This window comes from Palaemon carinicauda, chromosome 3, assembly GCF_036898095.1.
Source record: "Palaemon carinicauda isolate YSFRI2023 chromosome 3, ASM3689809v2, whole genome shotgun sequence".
NCBI classification, from domain to species: Eukaryota; Metazoa; Arthropoda; class Malacostraca; order Decapoda; family Palaemonidae; genus Palaemon; species Palaemon carinicauda.
Genome location: NC_090727.1, coordinates 43,383,383 through 43,403,382, shown reverse-complemented (window position 1 = coordinate 43,403,382; position 20,000 = coordinate 43,383,383).

The following is a 20,000-nucleotide window of genomic DNA, read 5'->3' as shown; positions in this document are numbered from 1 at the left end:
GTGGGGAATATGGGGAAAGGAAGAGTACCCCTGGATACAATTCAGTTTAGAGCTCAAAGGCAGGTACTCGGGATGGGAAAGATTAAGGAAATAGGGAGAAAGAGAAGTAAAGGAGAAGAATAAAAGAGAGGGGCAGACCCTCTTGCGAGTGAGAAGACTTTCTTGAAGATATAAGAATAAAAATTTCAAGCAGGTAATAAGGAGAATGTTATACAATATTTTGAGTCAGTAGACATTAATATTATATTTGTTAATAGTTTTAATAACAAAATAAGTTTTACTTTTAGATGAAAATAATATTTATTATATCTATCAATATTTACTTCTATAAATTAAAATCTACAATACGAAATTATACGTGCAAAGTAATGAAGGAAGTCTTGTATCAATCACTTCCGAGCGAATTTCTTCCGGAGTTCCAAAGGAAATCTTGAAGAACTCATCCAGAGACTTCAGGTGGAATTAGAAAAATGTAATGGAAAAAAAAAAATTCAACTTGATCCAGTTAAATATTTTTTAATATTACTATTGGGAATTATTTAGAAAAACATTTTTGTTTTATTTATTGTGAAAGTAATTCTAATTCCAAAAATAAGCGTATAAAAATTCAATGATGTCTAATTTCATATAAATTTACATAATAATATCCAGAATTTTCAGTTGAAAAAAATATTTTGACTTGAACGTTCCAAAATCCTCTCAGTTTTCAGGGATATGATATGATGATTATATACTCTTTTAATGTGTTTCAATCTACCTTGAGGCGTCAGTGACCCTGGCAGTTATGACGCCGCCTAGTGTCAATGACCTTTGTAGTTGCGACGCTAGGTAACTTAATCAAACTTTAAATATGATCATATGATAAAACCCCTGATATAGGGTCTCTCTCTCTCTCTCTCTCTCTCTCTCTCTCTCTCTCTCTCTCACGGGAGATAAAAACATGACTTTTACTAAGCGTGGGTCTAAATTATTCAGTCAGGACTTGTGTTCCTAAATACAAATTTCTTCTTATCAACAATCAAATAAGTGATGATAATATATCTCTCTCTTTAGACAAGTTCGAGACAAGAATAATGGCATCCCCGATACTTTTTTTCCTGGAGTAAACTAGAAACGGCTATATGTGTTGTATATAAACAAATAGTTTTATTGGAAATAGATATATTTGCTATTTCCTATTATTTAATAGCAAATAGACATCAAAAGTAAATTTCAAACACGCGCAATCACACATACATATACATATATATATATAAATATATATATATATGTATATATATATATATATATATATAATATATATATAATATATATATATATATATATATATATATATACACATTTCAATTTATGATAATATGCACATGCTTATATGTGTATGTGTAATTGTTCAGTGGCCACTTTCCTCTTGGTAAGTGTAGAAAAGACTCTTTAGCTATATCTATCTATATCTATCTATCTATCTATATGTCCATCTATATATCTACCTATCTATCTATCTATCTTTGTATCTCTATATATCCATCTATCTATCTCCACCTATCTATCTATCTATCTCTACCTATCTATCTATCTATCTATCTATGTGTGTATCTTTCTATCTATTTATCTATCTCTACAAATCTATCTATCTATCTCTCTATCTGTTCATCTATCTATCTATCACCTATCTATATATTGCTATCTATATATCTATCTATCTCTCTCTATCTATCTATGTATTTATCTATCTATCTATCTCTACCTACCCATCTATCTATCTCTACCTATCTATTTTTCTATCTATCTATCTATCTATCTTTGTATATATCTATCTATTTATATCTACCTATCTATATATCTAACTGTCTATCTATCTGAGCATCTATCTATCTATCTCTCTATCTCTCTATCTATGTACCTGTGTATCAGCCAATTTATTTTAATGATTTTATTTTTAACTGAAGTGATAATGAACATTTAAAGAAGATTTAGACTTGCTCTCATATGAATAATGTCTTAATTAATTTGAAATTAATAATAATAATAATAATAACTGAAATTGTAGTGATAGTAATGAGAAAAAGTAATGAAAATAATAATAATAATAATAATAATAATAATAATATAATAATAATAATAATAATAATAATAATAATAATAATAATAATAATTACTTGATACGCCATATAGAAATCACTATAAGAAACAATCTAGGTATTGACTGAATACCTATCATTATGGATTTATATATTATTTTTTATTTTTTACGAAAACAGCAATATATATATGTGTGGGAGAGTGTCGTATATATCATATATATACCACACGCACGTATATATTGACCACTGATATCGCGATGATGAAAGCATCAGGTGTTCCAAGGCGGTGCACCAATCCCAGTCCTGAACATACCCAACGCTGCTTAACTCCGCTGATCGGACGAGAACGACGATTCCCTATGGCTACCAGTGTCCCAAGAAATTTTAACTTGGAACTTCTATTTATATCTCATTTTTTTCTTCCTTGCCAAATAAAGAAAGAAATTGCATTTCAGTCTGATTATTATTATTATCATAATTATTATTATTATTATTTTTATTATTATTAATTTTTTTCCTCATTAATTGGATTTCATCAAAAGGCCGAAACACACAGACAATATGAATTCATAATATGTTACAAATGTATATGGAACGTGCGTACAAATGAATAATATATACCTATCTATCTATCTATCTCTATGTATCTATATATCTATCTATCTATTTATCTTTGTATCTATCCATCTATCTATCTATCTGTACCTATCTATCTATCTATCTATCTGCGCATCTATCTATATATCTATCTGCACATATATCTATCTATTTATATATATCTATCTATCTATTTATCTATCTATCTATCCCTCTCTGCCAATCTATCTATCTATCTCTACCTATCTATCTATATATCTGAGCATATATCTATCTATCTATCTATCTGCACATCTATCTATCTTTTTATATATATCTATCTATCTATTTATCTATCTATCTATCCCTCTCTGCTAATCTATCTATCTATCTCTACCTATCTATCTATCTATCTATCTATCTGAGCATATATCTATCTATATATCTATCTGTGTATCTATCTATCTCTATCTAAAAATCTTTTTCTTATTGATTAATCTGAGAATAATTTTAAATGAGGTTTGTGACATATTCAAAGACATAAGATATTCACAATTTAGTTTTTCAATCATATTTTTGCGAGCTTTTTATCCGTGTGCATTATCACACGTAATACGCTATGGAAAAGGTTTATCGAGGTTCCAATCCTCCACGATTGTGCCTTTTGAATCTGTTTCTGCATCAATAGCCTTATTTATTATACCTTACAGTATAATGACGTTAAATCCATATCAGCTTCACGCCACACCCGGGTGACCAGATATCATATGTTGGAATTCTGCGTTTTGAAATCAAACCATTTTCAATGGGTGATCTTGAGTTGAAAAAATATAAAGAACCGTTGATTGTCCACAAACCCATAATTTTCTTCTTTGTTTTCTTACTCTCATCTTCTGAAGACCTTTATAAATAGCCTGAAGCGATGCCCTTGTACGGGATCTATTAAGCCCGAGTAACACACGGATGCTATTAAATCCGCGGCTGTCGTAGTGGTAATGTATTAACTCATTGCGATTTAATTATGATGTAATAACGATAAACGTCGCCATTAATCGCCATGGTACGTATTCGCATCAGGAGATAACGGACCGTACGCCATGTGATCGTAGGTTTTGACAAAAACATTCGCAGCTTACCGCCCCATTATCAACTTTTTTTCTTGATTGATTTTCCAGTTACTCGAGTCATTAATTTTACAAAGCTTATGCTTGTAGTTTAGTATTATGTATTTTTGGAATAGCAGCAGCATTGTGAAAATTTCTCAATGATTTGCGTTATAGTTATGATCTTTCGTAAAACGAGTGTTGTTTTTTTTTTTTTTTTTTTTTTTTTTTTTTTTTTTTTTTTTTTTTTCTAGAGAAATAACCCATAGGCGTTTTGGACTCTCTCCATCATTGTGAGCTAAGAAGGTTTTGTTTGGGGTAGCCCATAGCTCTATATGCTGAGTCATCGGCAGCCATTACTTGGCCCCTTCGGTTCTAGTTTGATGGAGGGGCCCTTGGGCGCGGATCATACATGCATAAGATCGGCGCCCAAACCCTCAACCCAAGGTAGGACCAGGGAAGGGTAGGCAATGGCTGCTGATGACTCATAAGGTAGACCTGTAAGCTCTCCCAAACCTCCATCCTTAAGGTTTTAGACACTACAAGTAACTATCGAGCTTGAGCATGTCTCGAACCCCAGTCCAGAATATGACCAGGCAGGGACGTTTCCAATTGGGCACCACAATCAGAATATGCTGGAAACTACCGAATCAACACTTTATAATATATCAAGTACAAGGGAGACTGCCTTACATCGTTTGAAGATTGGCCACTGAAGTTTGTCCAAGTATGTTGAATAGTTTGGTAGCCCAACCATTGTGCGAAGACTGTTATTGTCCTTTGGTGTTGGGGCATTTGTTGTTCGAGTGTCCCCGCCTTGGGGACTTGGGGAATAGTTTCCTCAGAGCCACCTAATGAAGAAGGCAATTAATTATCTGCTCCACAGGGTTATCTGAGATGTTGTTATACATGATAAAAGATGTGTTTGAAAGTTTGTAGAATATGTTGTTTCTGTTTAAAGAATGCAAGTATCATTTATAGTCACTTGTCTACCATTTGTTTTGGTCAATTATATATATGGCCGTGTACAGTAAATTTCAAATTTGAAGGTATTTCTAAAGCATAAATGGTTAGGCAAAGGTTTCTCGCAAGAATGTATAAGGAGATTTAATTTTTTCTGATCTCCCTTATATAATAGATAGAAAGTCGTGGTATGACAATGAATCAATATCCAACAGATTTTGTAGTTTTGAGAACAAAGCGCTCAAAAGGATATTGGGAATTAAATGGCACTCCCCAAGAGAGATTAGTTAACCAAACTTTTATCTGGGCTCCACAAGGCACTCGGATAGTTGGAAGATCTAGGGCTACATGGCTGAGGACTATGCAGCGTGCAGTAGGTGATGATGAATGGAGAAGTATTGTTTTAAAAGCTTAAGGTAGAAACGACTGGCGAAATTTCACCGAGGCCCTTTGCAACAATAGGCGTAGATGATGGGAATGGGAGAAAGGGACTAGTCGTACCCTGGTGAGAAAGGGATGCGTGAGTGTGCTTATCTACGTAGATATTCAGTCGTCAATATTAACGGATCGATTACACTTCTATAATATACATCTAATAGTTACTGAACCCTATTTGACTCTCGAACTCTATTTGGCTCATTTCCATATTCATTAAGAAGTTCAGCAGTATTCTGTTACTGCAGAGTAGAGTGAGGCGTCGGACTTATTTCTTGTAGAAACTCTATTGCAGAATGCTTTGAATGATGACAAAACGAAAGGGGAGACATTTCACCTTTCATTTCAGTCTCATTTCGGAATAATTCAGTTCGAATACATTTTGATGCTGCCAATATTTCCTTAAGGGTTCACTGGCAAGTCAATTTACCGTCTGACTGTCGTACATTTGTACTAATCCATTTCAACGGCACGGCAGATGATTTACTTTCGATCCTGTTTGTTGAGTAACCAGAAATATTGTTGTTGTTTTTTTTTTTCTAGTATACCTGACCCGTCAACAATGGTGGCTAAATATTTAGATATGCACACTCAGATTCAACCCTTCCCACCCATCCCCCATTCCTCTCGGAGTACTACCAGGGTATGACTACTCCCTTTCCTCACCACCCCAGGAACGGGGAGAGATTAAGTGATTATGCATCTTGCACTGCCGCTGAACATGACCGGATATATATATATATATATATATATATATATATACATACATATATATGTGTGTGTGTGTATATATATAGATATATATATATATATATATATATATATATATATATATATATATATGAGAGAGAGAGAGAGAGAGAGAGAGAGAGAGAGAGAGAGAGACTTGCTCTTAATTGTCTCATTGTCTCATATGCCTATTGACGCAAAGGGCCTCGGTTAGTTTTCGTAGGGAAGATTATCTTTTCAAAACTCTTTATTCAGAATTCGACTTGCTGTTGATCATCTTCCTCATTCCTGACATTTTATTCGAAAGAGAACAAGCAACCCAATGAAGTTTCGGATTCAAATGTAATCCTAAATCGATTTAAAGAACTTTCTTTCCTTCAGATGATACATAAACAGTAGTCCGAACATATACCTATTCATAGTTTTCCTGTAAAGTTATGCTTAACGAGCCAGAGTATCAAAGTATCAGAATGGAACAAACTAGAAGAAAAGTTTTCCGTTTCGCTGTGAACAAAAATAGTTGCGAATCTTCCAGCATTAAATCCAAATAAAAAGGTCCAAGTTTGTTTCCTAACAAAGCCTCTATCTTAAGTATCTGCAATTCTATCCCCTGCAAAAGTTATTAGAATCTTCCCTTCAAAAACATTATTATTTTCTATTTGGTTTAGAAGAACCCAAAACCTTCCTATTACGGGAAATGTAAAACTCTTAAAAGGATTAGATTAAGCAAAACAAGAGAATCAAACAAAACAGCTGTATCAGTGACCGTATTTAAAGGTTTAATGGTGACTCATGAATGGCAGAGGCAAGGGACGGTGAGAACGCCCTAGCAGGAAAATTATCAAAAGACTGACCATATGCACATATGATCAGCGCCCAAGCTTCGTCTCAATTAAGCTCAGACCAGGGAGGCCAGACAATGGCTGCTGATGACTCGGCAAGTAGACCTATAGGCTTCCCCAAACCACTATCCGTAGCTTACAAAAATGGTGAGGTTGCAGACACTCCAAGAAACTATCGAGATTGAACGTTTCTCGAACTCCTGGCCAAGGCATCGCCAGGTAGGGACGTTTCCAAAAGGCTACCAAAACTCTGACGAGATCAATTCTAAATGTTTCCAGTATTTATGACAGGACTTATCGAAAGTCCTTCATTAACGAATAGATGTAGAATCAGTTACGTGGTAATGACAGTTATCAGTACAAAAAGGGAAAGGAAGTCTCCACATCCATCTGGAAGAGGACGCACTCATTTATTGCGTGTTTACTCATCCCCTCTTCCCCCCCCCCCCCCCCCCCCGCCCCTCCTTTTAACCCATTATCCTTCTCTGGAGAATGCCATACCACTGATATTAAAGCGTATCTTGGAAGAATGTGCAACGTTAAGTCGATAACTGGTAATAATAAGTCTAATTGGAAGTATTTACTAAAGATTTTATCAGAACCATAATAAAACTTATTTATGTTTGTTGCGGCTTCGAGGATCTTTCTCTTATCCTATTCATTTTTATTCCTTCTTAGTAGGTAGTTATATTGACACGTATCAGTTTTGTATTCTACCCTTTTACTATCAGCTTTCAACCAATTCCACTCTCCTTCTTTAAGTCTTTTTTTTTTTCGCTAAAGTCTCTCCATGAAACCAAGGAGATTGGTCTTTTCCATCAATGGGCACATGGTATCATATTCACTTTTACTCGCTTTATTGTAATTGGTCGTAAGACAGTTAACACACTTAGCTCCCAACAGAAGTTGGTCATCATGATCACAGGGAATATTGATAGCATCATTTATTTTCGTTGTAACTTCTTCAATAAACACGGTAGGAGAAAAATTGGACTCAGATACAGTATTATTCATGTCATCACTCATAACTAGGTCCAACGTATGCCCATTTTAAGTAGTTGTACAGTCGACATTATTCACCAGTCGATATGATTTTAATAACTCACTAAATGCCAAAGCGTCGGGATTTGATGCGTCATCCATACAAAAATAGAAGTTTCCACAGATAACTAAATCGCTTTTCTCCATGATAATCATCTCGATGCAAGCACCGAATTCTTCCAGAAAGATACTAGTGTTTATTCTCGGTGGTTTGTAGCCTGTTAAAAGGATATTTGTAATTTTTTATGCGTAAAGTTTATTTCAATATATTGAAAGCTTGTTACACTAGTTCTTTTTAACAATTTGAGATTTGAGTAACTTTCATGAATAATGATCCGACACTCCCACCAGACTTACCTTCTCTCGGTATGTGAAAGAATGTGTGTGTGTGTGTGGGGGGGGGGGGGGGGTCATTTCAGTGATCTTTGCCTTGTCCAAGTTAACCATGTTTCAGATAATGCTAGTATGTCCAAACATTTCTCTTTTATCAATTCTTGAATTTGAATAGTCTTATTACCTACAGATTGTGTTTGTATATATATACTGTATGTATATATATACACATATAGATATGTATATATACAGCAGAAATATCTTAGTATATTTCTAAAAAAAAAAAAAAAAAATAGAACAGAACGTGAAGGAATAACCTCAACCATTTGTGAAGTAAAAGTTGATGATGATGATGGAGCAGCAAGAAAACGATGTACAGACAGAGAGCGAAAATATCATTTAATCATTCTCTCATATCCCTGAAGAATGATAAGACTTTCAGGAAGATACAAGAATAGGAATTTCAAGAAAATGATAAGGCGAATGTTATACAATATTTTAAGTCAGTAAACATTAATATTATATGTATTAATAGTTTTAATAACAAAATAGGTTTTACTTCTAGATAGAAATGATATTGATTATATCTATCAGTATTTCCTTTTATGAATTAAAATCTACTGTACGAAATTAAATGTTTAAAGTAGGGAAGGAAGTCTTGTATCAATCACTTCCGAGAGAATTTCTTCCGGAGTTCCAAAGGAAATCTTGAAGAACTCGTCCGGAGACTTAAGACGGAATTGGAGAAATGTAAAGAAAATAAGATTTTCAACTTGATCTAGTTAAATATTCATTAAAATTACAATTGGGAATCATTTAGAAAAATATTTTTGCTTTTTTATCGTGAAAGTCATTCTAATTCCAAAAATAAGCGTATTAAAATTCAGTGATGTCTAATTTCATAATAATTTACATAATAATATCCGAAATTTGCAGTTGAAAAATTTTTTCTGAATTGAACGTTCCAAAATCCTCTCCGTCTTCAGGGATATGATATGATAATTAAATACTCTTTTCTTTACTGCGTTTCATTCTACCTTGAGGCGTCAGTGACCCTGGCAGTTATGACGCTGCCTAGTGTCAATGACCTTTGTAGTTGCGACGCTAGGCAACCTAATCAATCTTTAAATATGATCATATTAATAAAACCCTTGATATAGGGTCTCTCTCTCTCTCTCTCTCTCTCTCTCTCTCTCTCTCTCTCTTCCCCTTAATAAAAACGGAACGTGATAGAATTATTATTCGAGATACGTTGCTGTTGTAGAATCTGCACATTATAGGTTTGGGTGAATATGTCTGACCCGTTTATAAGACTACCGTTCGTAAAGTAAAATTAGATAATAGAGGTAGAATCAATTATATTTTTTATAGCGAAGATAACACACCACCTCGCTTATTTACTTATTTATCCCCCCTGAATAAACCCCTCGAGAGATTAGGTCTATATTGGCAACATTGACTATAATCTAAGCTTTGGCTTATAATAATTTGTTGCAAGTTTCGAAACCACGACCCTCACAAAACGACATAAGCAAAATCAAATAATAACTTTGAAATCATAACCCAAATGCACAAATTGTTATCATTAGACTACAGGACAAAGCTTAAATTATTTTCCCTCTTGACGCCCTCTTCCCCACTCAGACTCTATCCACACACGGTGTTTAGAGGGATTCGTGCTACATAAAGTATTTGAATTTTGTTCTGATTTTTCTTCAACGCTATATCTTTCAATGATAATTTCATTTCATAAATGTGGACCAATGTTGTCCCATACATACACATGTTTACGAAGTGAAATATAATAGTTAATAATAAATGGAATCTTATGAAAAACGGTTGCCTGATGCTAAAATATAAAATAATCACTAATTTCCCCACCCCTACTACATTTATTATTAGAGGAAGAGAAGAAGGAGAAGAAGGAAAATAATAAGAGAGAGAGAGAGAGAGAGAGAGAGAGAGAGAGAGAGAGAGAGAGAGAGAGAATTCAACACCAGACCAAGAAAGCCTGTTGCTGCTTTGCTGGATAACCGGGGGACGTCAGTGACAGGATACTCTCTTTCTATCCTGTCTGTCTCGGAACCCCAAACCGAGAGGTAGTCCTGGATCGGAAGACACCCAAGAGGAAGGATCCTCAACGGAGTCGATTTCTTAGGGCTTGACCCGAACCAGGACTCTCGGAAAACCCGAGTCTCTTTACTTTAGGTTATCCAGGAAGATACAGACATCACTGCCATTACTGCTCGGAAAATATTCTCCATTTAAGAAGACTCAAACATTTTATGCAAAGTTATTAGATTTGATTAATAAATTCATAATTTCTTATAACGGTTGATAATTAAGAATTTAGTTGCCTTTACTACTAATTATTATTACAGCTATTTATAAATTTTAGATATTTTTTTTAATCAAATAAATCAGTAATATGATGGGCAAGGAGAGGCACCCGATGAGATACTACTGCTAGACTCATTTGGTACTGAGATGGCAAGACAGTACTACAATGGATCCCTGTCTGGTTAAAGCTCATTTTTCATTTGCCTAATTTTCCGAGTTAACACAATATTAATCTCTCCATTAACTTTTTAAGGCCACGACTGAATAAACAATATTTTTATTTAAATTTGATTTGAAATAAAATAGTTTATTTATAGAATAATTTATTACAGATTTTGTGTTAATGTACTGTACATATATTGAAGAGAATATAATTAGATGGAGAGAGTTGACTCGAGCGGCCAACCCTTCTATACAATGGGAATGATGAGATTTAAGGAAACAGAGTTACTTGAATAGCTGAGCCAATCTATAGTCTATGTTTTGCAATGAGAGCATACGTGTTAGGAACCTTATTTTTAATTATGGCTCAATAATAGCTTATTCGTAGGCAGTGGGGTCTCTGGTGTATTGCAAAAAGCCTAAAATTATTAAAACATTATTTACAAGAACAATATCATGTCCACCTTTCATTGGTCAGAAATTTAGTCTGAACACTGTGTCACTGAGATATGTTTTAAAGGGGAAGGACTTTTCACCCTCAACTTCAATACACAATATTTGTTAGGCCTATGAATATTTCCATTCCTTAACTTGAATATCCAGCCTAGAATGTCCATCGAACAGTCACAAATAATTCCCAAGATTTCACTATAACTGTTGTTTGTTCGTAACTATGACGGTCTAAGTTCAAACAATATTTATAGACCATGTTTGATACATTTCTTTGGACACTTCCATTTTACAGAATGTGAAGTGTGAAATGGATGATGAATGGAGAAGTATTGATTTAAAAGCTCAATATAGAGACGGCTGGCGAAATGTAACCGTGGCCCTTTGCGTCAATAGGTGTAGGAGGCGATGGTGATGATGATATATATATATATATATATATATATATATATATATATATATATATATATATATATATATATATATATATATATATATATATATATATATATATATATATATATATATATATATATATATATATATATTCTAATTAAAACTCTTTTAAATGTAAAAATAATAAACTGGTCAATTTTATTTATGAAAAGATGTCCTCAGAATCTGAAGCTGTGAGTCTAAATTCAGGGGAAATTGGGTAATCGTTTGTACACTGAAAGAGATCGTATTTGCTGCTACCAAAGAAACAGGAGGAATAGAAATGTTGGATTTTAAAATACTGCACAAAAGTAACGATGTTCCTGCTGACTGTAATCTCAGGTAGGCATACAATTCAATGCTCTATAGATACAGAAGCTGTAATGCCATATAGGCCTACAATGCAATGCTTAAAGCATATAGATGCAGACTCTCTAATGTCATATAGGTCTACAATGCAACGCTTAAAAGATATACTTTATATGCAGAATCTGTAATGTCAGATAGGCCTTCAATGCAACGGTTAAAACATATAGATACAGAAGCTGTAATGTCAGATAGGCCTACAATGCAACGCTTAAAGCATATAGATAATTTAAAAGGAAAACATGACGGTGTTTTTATGCTTTGACATCACCGCACTTGAAGGATCATAGTCCTTTAGGCCTAGGCAATACGAGCTGGCGGTTAACTGACTTATGAAAAATCGCTTATTAAGCCATTTTCTAATCTTGCTTTCTAGTTTGGCCCTTTTTCTTATTTCTTCATCTGTGGCTTTGATCTAACTGATTTTATTCTTTTATTAGCGTATTTCAATTGTCTATGGATAATTGAAACACTTAGGATTTCCTCTGTTCCTTTCATGTAGCCGCTTCTCTCACTCCGAGCAACTCCCACACAAGCAAATTATCTCCTCGATTTCAAGGACAAAAATGCTCATACAATTAGTTATCCCATATAGAAATTATTAAATCCCTTAATAAATATATATTATTTTGATAAATATATAATTCACATTAGTTTTGGAATGGAATTTATATTTTGAGGCTTTCATAATTAAAGAATCGCATTGAGATTTAAAATATCGATATATCATGAAATTATTTTGATGGTTTCTGGGCGTCATCTATTGCACCTGCCTTTGAGCTATAAACCGTATAGTATCCTGGAGTACTCTTCCTTTCCCCATATTGCCCACTTCCCTATTCCTCTTATTATTATTAATATTTACTTCTCTTTCGAAACCTAACCTTTCTTTACCATTATAGTTAAGCAACCAAAATTGTTTTTTATCTTAATCGTTAACTATCTTTTAAATAATAAATTCTATTACTATTACGATTCCTTCCGACTTTTTGCTAGAGGAGGAAGGGGTAGCCCTAAGGGAAGGAGTAGAAAAAGGGAGGAGAGGTGACATAAACGATGAGATACACATAGGGGAGGAATAGACCTAGGGGAGGGTTAGATCTAGGGGAAGGGGTAGACTTTAAGGAAGGAGTAGACCTACGGATGAGGTAGACCAAGTTAGGACAGGTACACTTAGAGGATGGGGTATACGTAGAGGAAGGGGTAAACCTAGGGGAAGGAGTAGACAAAGGGAGGAGGGGTGACATAAACGATGAGGTAGACCTAGGGAGGGGTAGTCCTTGGGGAAGGGTAGACTTAGAGGAGGGGGTAGACCCAGAGGATGGGGTAGACCTAAGGGTGGGGTAAATTTTGGTGAAGGAATAGAACTAGGGGAAGGGGTAAACCTAAGGGAAGGATTACGCCAAGGGAGAATGGGTGAAATATAGAATAGGATAGACATAAGGAAGGGGTACACCTTGGGAAAGGGGTAGATCTAGAGGAAGGGGTAGACCTAGGGGAAGGGGTAGACCTTGGGGAAGGGGTAGACCTAAAGGATGGGGTAGACCATGTTGGGAACGGTACACCCTAGAGGAAGGGGTAGACCTAGAGGAAGAGCTAGACTTAGGTGAGGGGGTACACCTAGAAGAAGGGGTAGACCTAGAGGAAGGGGTAGGCCTAGGTGAGGGGTAGACCTAGGGAAATGGTTAGACCTAAAGGGGTAGATCAAGAAGGAAGGGGTATAACTACATGAAGGTGTTCACCTAGAGGAAGGAGTAGACCTAGGAGAGGGGTAGACCTAGGGGGAGGAGTAGACCTAGAGGAAGTAGTAGACCTAGAAGAGTAGTTGACCAAGGGGAAGAAGTAGATATACAGGAGGGGTAGACCTAGAGGAAGGGCTACACCTAGGGGAGGGGTAGACCTAGGAGAAGCAGTAGACCCAGGGGAGGTAGACCTAGCGAAAGGGGTAGACCGAGGTGGGGGGGATACATCTAGAGGAAGGGGTAGACTTAAGAAAGTGGTAGACCTAGGGGAAGGGATAGACATAGAGGAAGGGGAGACCTTAAGGAAAAAATAGACCTATAGGAAGGGGTAGATCCAGGGTGAGGGGTAGACTAGAGGAAGGGGGAGACCTAGATGAGGGAGTAGACCTAGAGGAAGAGGGAGACCTAGATGAAGGAGTAGACCTAGAGGAAAGGGTAGACCTAGGTGGAATGGGTAGACCTTGATGATGGGGTAGATCTATAGGATTGGGTAGATGTAGGGGTGAGGGGTAGACCGAGTGGAAGGGATAGACATATAAGAAGAGGTAGACCTAGGGGAGGGGAAGATTTAGGGGAAGGGGTAGACCAGGGGGAGGGGTAGACCTAGAGGAATGGGTAGACGTAGTTGAAGGCGTAGACTTAGAGGAAGGGGTAGACCTAGGGGAGGGGTAGATCTAGGGAGAGGTGTAGATCTAGGGAAATTGGTAAACCAAGGGGCGAGAGGTAGACCTAGAGGAAAGGGGTGAACTTGAAGGAGCCTCCACAGAGGTCTTACGCATGATGCATCGTCGAAAGTACCACGAAGCAAGTGACGTTTTAATTGATTTTTTTTTTTCTAAGAAAATGAAGGGAAAGAAAAGACAGCAAGCTAAAAGGGTGTATCGTTACCAACATGAAAATCTGCTAAACGTTTATGTTGTCATGTATATTCTAGCCGGACTGTACTACATTCGATTTTTCTCTCTGGTTACGGCCCATTTGCCGAGACATACACAGATTAGTCTGTGCTATTCTTTACATATTCTCTTCTTTCCTCATACACTTGACAATACTGATATTACCATTTTTTTTTTCTCTCAAGAGGTTAACTACTTCACTCTAATTGTTCAATGGCTACTTTCCTCTTGGTAAGGGTGAAAGAGACAATCCAAAATCAAACTATTGTTCTCTAGTCTTGGATAGTGCCCTAGCCTCTGTACCTTGGTCTTCCATTGCCTTGGATTGCGTTCTCTTGCTTGAGGGTACACGCAGGAACACTATTCTATCTTATGTCTCTTTCTCTGGTTATTTTGAAGTTTTTATAGTTTATATAAGAAAGATTTATTTTAATGTTACTTTTGTTCTTAAGATTTCTTGTAATTTACTTCCTTTCCTCATTGGGCTAGTTTCCCTGTTGCAGCCGTTCGTGTATAGCATCCTTCTTTTCCTATTAGGGTTGTAACTTAGCAAGTAATAATAATAATAATAATAATAATAACAATGGAGAAGGTTGAGTCGAGCGGCCATCCTCTAATTCAATGGGACTAAGAAGAAGAAGAAGAAGAAGGAGAAGAAGAAGAAGAAGAAGAAGAAGAAGAAGAAGAAGACAATTACTTGAATAGTTAAGCCTATCTATTTTTTTTTTTTTTTTTTTTTTTGCTCTGCAATGAAAGCATAATTTTTTAACCTTGTTTTCAATTATGTCTTAGAAATACCTTGTCAGTAGGCAACGGGTTCTCTGTTGTGTTGCGAGAAGTATAAAACGATCAAAAACATCTTATCATCTATATTCTATAAGAACAACATTATGTCCAGCTTTCAGGAGTCGGAAATTTAGTCTGAACCCTGGGTCAGTGAGATGTGCTTTCAAAGATCAAAGAATTTCCACCTTCAACTTCAATAGTCGATGACATTTGTTAGTCCTATAAATATTTCCATTCATGTACTTGAATATCAAACCTCGAATATCCCAGTGAACAGTCAAAAATAACTTTCAATATTTCACTACAACTGTTGTTTCTTCGTAGCTATTGGACCGTGTAAACAATACTTTTAGACCAAGTGTAATACAATATATATATATATATATATATATATGTGTGTGTGTGTGTGTGTGTGTGTGTGTGTGTGTGTAAGTATAGTTTGTACACTTGAGTTGATCGTATTTGCTACTAGTGAAGAAACACTCGAGAAATATAATTACTGGATTTTAGAACATCTGACCAAAAACAACAATCTTCCCCAGCTTACTGCAATGTCACATAGGCCTACAATGCAACGCTTAAACATATAGATGTAAAAGCATCTATTTCTTCAGACAAATTACATTATTCTTTCATATATATGACATTGAGAGAGAGAGAGAGAGAGAGAGAGAGAGAGAGAGGATAATAATAAGGCTACGAGAGAGACCAAGACCCTCCAAAGGGAGAGCTGCCATGTACAAAATAAGTAATGAAAAAGGAAAAATTAAACTATGAAAAATAAGAGAAAAAAAAAAAAAAAACGGAAAATCAAAATGGAAATCTGGTCGACGCAATCCTTGTCCAAAAGAGTTGAAAACATTTCAAAGAAAAACATGACGAGGCTTTTATTCTTTGATATCGCCCTACTTGAAGAATCTTCTTCAACCGAAGAAAAGACGCTTGAGTTGGGCAGGTGGCTGACTGTTGTGCAAATTGGCTTATTACTAAACCATTTTCTAATCATTCTTTCTAGTTAATGCGGCACTCTTCCTTATTTCTTCCTTATTTCTTTATCTTTGGCTCTGATCAAACTGATATTAGTCTTTGATTAGCGTATTAAGTGTTAATCAAGGTCTGAAACACTCGTGATTTCCTCTGCTCCTTTCTTGTTGGAGCTCCTCTCATTCCAAGCAACTTCTACAGAAGCAAATTACCTCATCGATTTTAGCAACAAAATTCTCACAAAATTAATTAGTTATCCTACATAGAAATAATTAAATCCCTCTGGTAATATATATCTTTTTTGATAAATGTATAATTGACATTATTTTCAGAATTTAATTCAAATTATAACTGTTTAATAATAAAAGATCACATAGAAATTTGAAATATCGATATATTATGAAATTATTTTGATGGCTACTGCGCGTGAGGTTTGTATGGATGTTGCTGTCTATTACTGTCAGTCCTTTGAAAAATATCCATTTTCTTCTATATTACTTATCCTTGAGAGAATAGGATCGTCTGCATTACTTATCCTTGAGAGAATAGGATCGTCTGCATTACTTATCCTTGAGAGAATAGGATCGTCTGCTTTACTTATCGTAAGAGATATTTACTGGTGATTAAGAGCGAGTAATGAGACAAGTTAAAAACCTTATGATTAGTTCGTTGTTGAGCTGAGCGAAGCTATTCTATTTCTTTCATAGGTTAGTATACCTACAATTCCTAATATGATGTATATTCTCTCTCTCTCTCTCTCTCTCTCTCTCTCTCTCTCTCTCTCACCATCATATATTTTCGTAATTGAGGTTTATATATATTTTTTTTCGAGTTAACATTAGGCCTATAGACGGTTCTGCAGATGGAGATTAAGAACTTGTAAGGAGAAAAGTTCAAAAACTCGGGAATAGTGCTTTGTTGATCGAAGCAAATCTATTCTAACTTATCCATATTACTTATATAACATTAAAGGTCAAGTGATAGCAGATAGCAGAAAGGTGAATTAATGAATTGTTAGTTATTCTTTTTCACTCTAATGATAAAATCATTAGCTGAATTATAAGAGTAGCTAGATTAATTTACAAAAGTAGATAAATGTATAATGAACAAAGAAATTGTTCCTAAATATTTAACTAATCGAAAAAGTTAATGTTAATCCAATTTATATATATATATATATATATATACAGTATATATATATATATATATAAATTATATATATATGTATATATATATATATATATATACATATATATATATATATATATATATATTAAATTAAACATATATGTACAGACAAACACACACACACACACACACACACATATATATATATATATATATACATACATACATACTTACATACCTACATACATACATACATACATACACACATACAATGTCACTAAAAGTTAAGTGACTCTTATAGGTGAAATGAGATTGAAAAATTTAGTAAACATTAAAGCAGGTGTAAGTAAAATATATAAAATGCAGCCCCCCAAAAAGACCAATAAAGATTAAAGTCATGAAGGTAAAAAGAACGTCATAGAATCAAATACAAAATATAACAACAACGGATCTATTCAACTTCCTCTCCGTACATTTTAGAAAGGCAACAATTGCACCAGAAACTGTATTTTAGAGGCAGTATGAAATTGGCTCTTCAGTTAAGGCTATGTCAAGAGAACGACCGTTTTGTAGAATGAGAGATCACTGGTGAACAAGCACCGAGTGGCAAAACTACACTAATTGCTCTAAAACAAATGAGATTAAACACACGACCAGAGGACCTGTCATTCAATTGACATATCTAGAAGTCAGGGCATTATTTTGACATTTCACAATTCCCTGGTATGGTTATGATATAACAAAAGTTCTTGACCTTATTTTGATATATACAAAGTACCTGGAATTGTTTTGACATAAGAAAATTCACTGGAATTGTTTTGTCATTTGAAAAGTCGATTTGTTTTGATATATGAAAAGCCACTAGAATTGTTTTCACATATAAAAAGTCAATAGAATTGTTTAGACTGCTGAAAAGTCAAAGGAATTATTTTGACATATGAAAAGTCAACAGGATTGTTTTGATATATGAAAAGTAAGTGGAATTATTTTGACATATGAAAAGTCAATGGAATTTTTTTGACATGTGAAAAGTTCAAGGAATTGTTTTGATGAATGAAAAGTCAATGGAATTTATTTTGACATATGAAAAGTCACTGGAATTGTTTCAACATATGAAAAGTCCATCAAATCGTTTTGACATATGGAAAGTCACAGGAACTGTTTGACATATGAAAAATCAATGAAATTGTTTGGACATTTGAAAAGTCAATGGAATTATTTTGACATAAGAAAAATCACCGCAATAATTCTGACATATGTAAAGTCAATGGAATTGTTTGGACATATGAAAAGTCAATTAAATTGTTTTAACATGAAAAGTCAATTAAATTGTTTTAACGTGAAAAGTCAATTAAATTGTTTTAACATGAAAAGTCAATGAAATTGTTTTAGCATATGAAAAGTCCATAGATATGTTTTGACATATGAAAAGCCAACGAAATTTGTTTGACGTATGAAAAGTCACTGGAATAATTCTGACATATGTAAAGTCAATGGAGTTTTTTTGACATAAGTAAAGTCAATGTAACTGTTTTGACATATGAAAAGTCAATGAAATTCTTTTGACATATGAGAATTCCATAGAATTGTTTTGACATATGAAAAATCACTGGAATTGTTTTGGCATATGAAAATTCACTGGAATTGTTTAGACATATGAAAAGTCACTGGAATTGTTTTGACAAATGAAAAGTAACTGAAATTTTTTCCTAGATCATAAAGCCCTGTTATTATTTTGACACATCAACATGCTCACAAAAAGTTTTGGCAAACGTAAAGCACCAATGGTATAATTTCCTCTGTCAAAGAGCCTCTTGTATCTTCTTAAAACTTAAGAGGAGCTAGAAGGGTTTACATATAGTGTATTAACACAGAGGACCTATTACTGTTATGAAATAGTAAAGAAGATCTTGCACTGTTATGAGATATTAAAGAAAGATCTAGCACTGCTTTGACACATTAACACAAACTATGGCTGCTTTGGTACTTTAAAAGGACCATTTACTGTTTAGATATATGGGGACATAATCGAGTTACGGCACGTTAAGAGGACCTTGCGCTAATTTTGAGTCATTAAGAGAACTTAGCACTGTTTTAATACAGGATCTACAGTAGGACTACATTTTCATTTTAAGAGGAGCTAATGCTACTTTTCCACTTTAATAGGGCCTATCACTGTTTCTACATAATGTTTTTATACAGGAGAGGACCTAGCATAGTTTTGACACCTTAGGAGTATCATTAAGACGAACTAACACTGTTTTGACACATTGAGAGGCCCTAGCACAGTTCTGACTCATTAGGAAGACCGCAATCAGCTTTAGTACAATAAAACCTAACACTATTTTGACACATTAAGAACAGTTTGCAATGCTTTGATATTGAAAGACATAACACTACTTTAGCACATTACGTGGATCTAGCACACTTTTGACACATTAAAAGGAAATATGCAGTTTACTCCTGTCACATGAGACCCTTGCACAGTTTCGCCACATTAGAAGGACCCTGCACTACTTTCGCACATGTAAGATGACATACCACTGCTTTGACACAAATCGTCAGCTTGCTGATTGCTAGCTCACCGATCACTGATCTCCGATAGTTA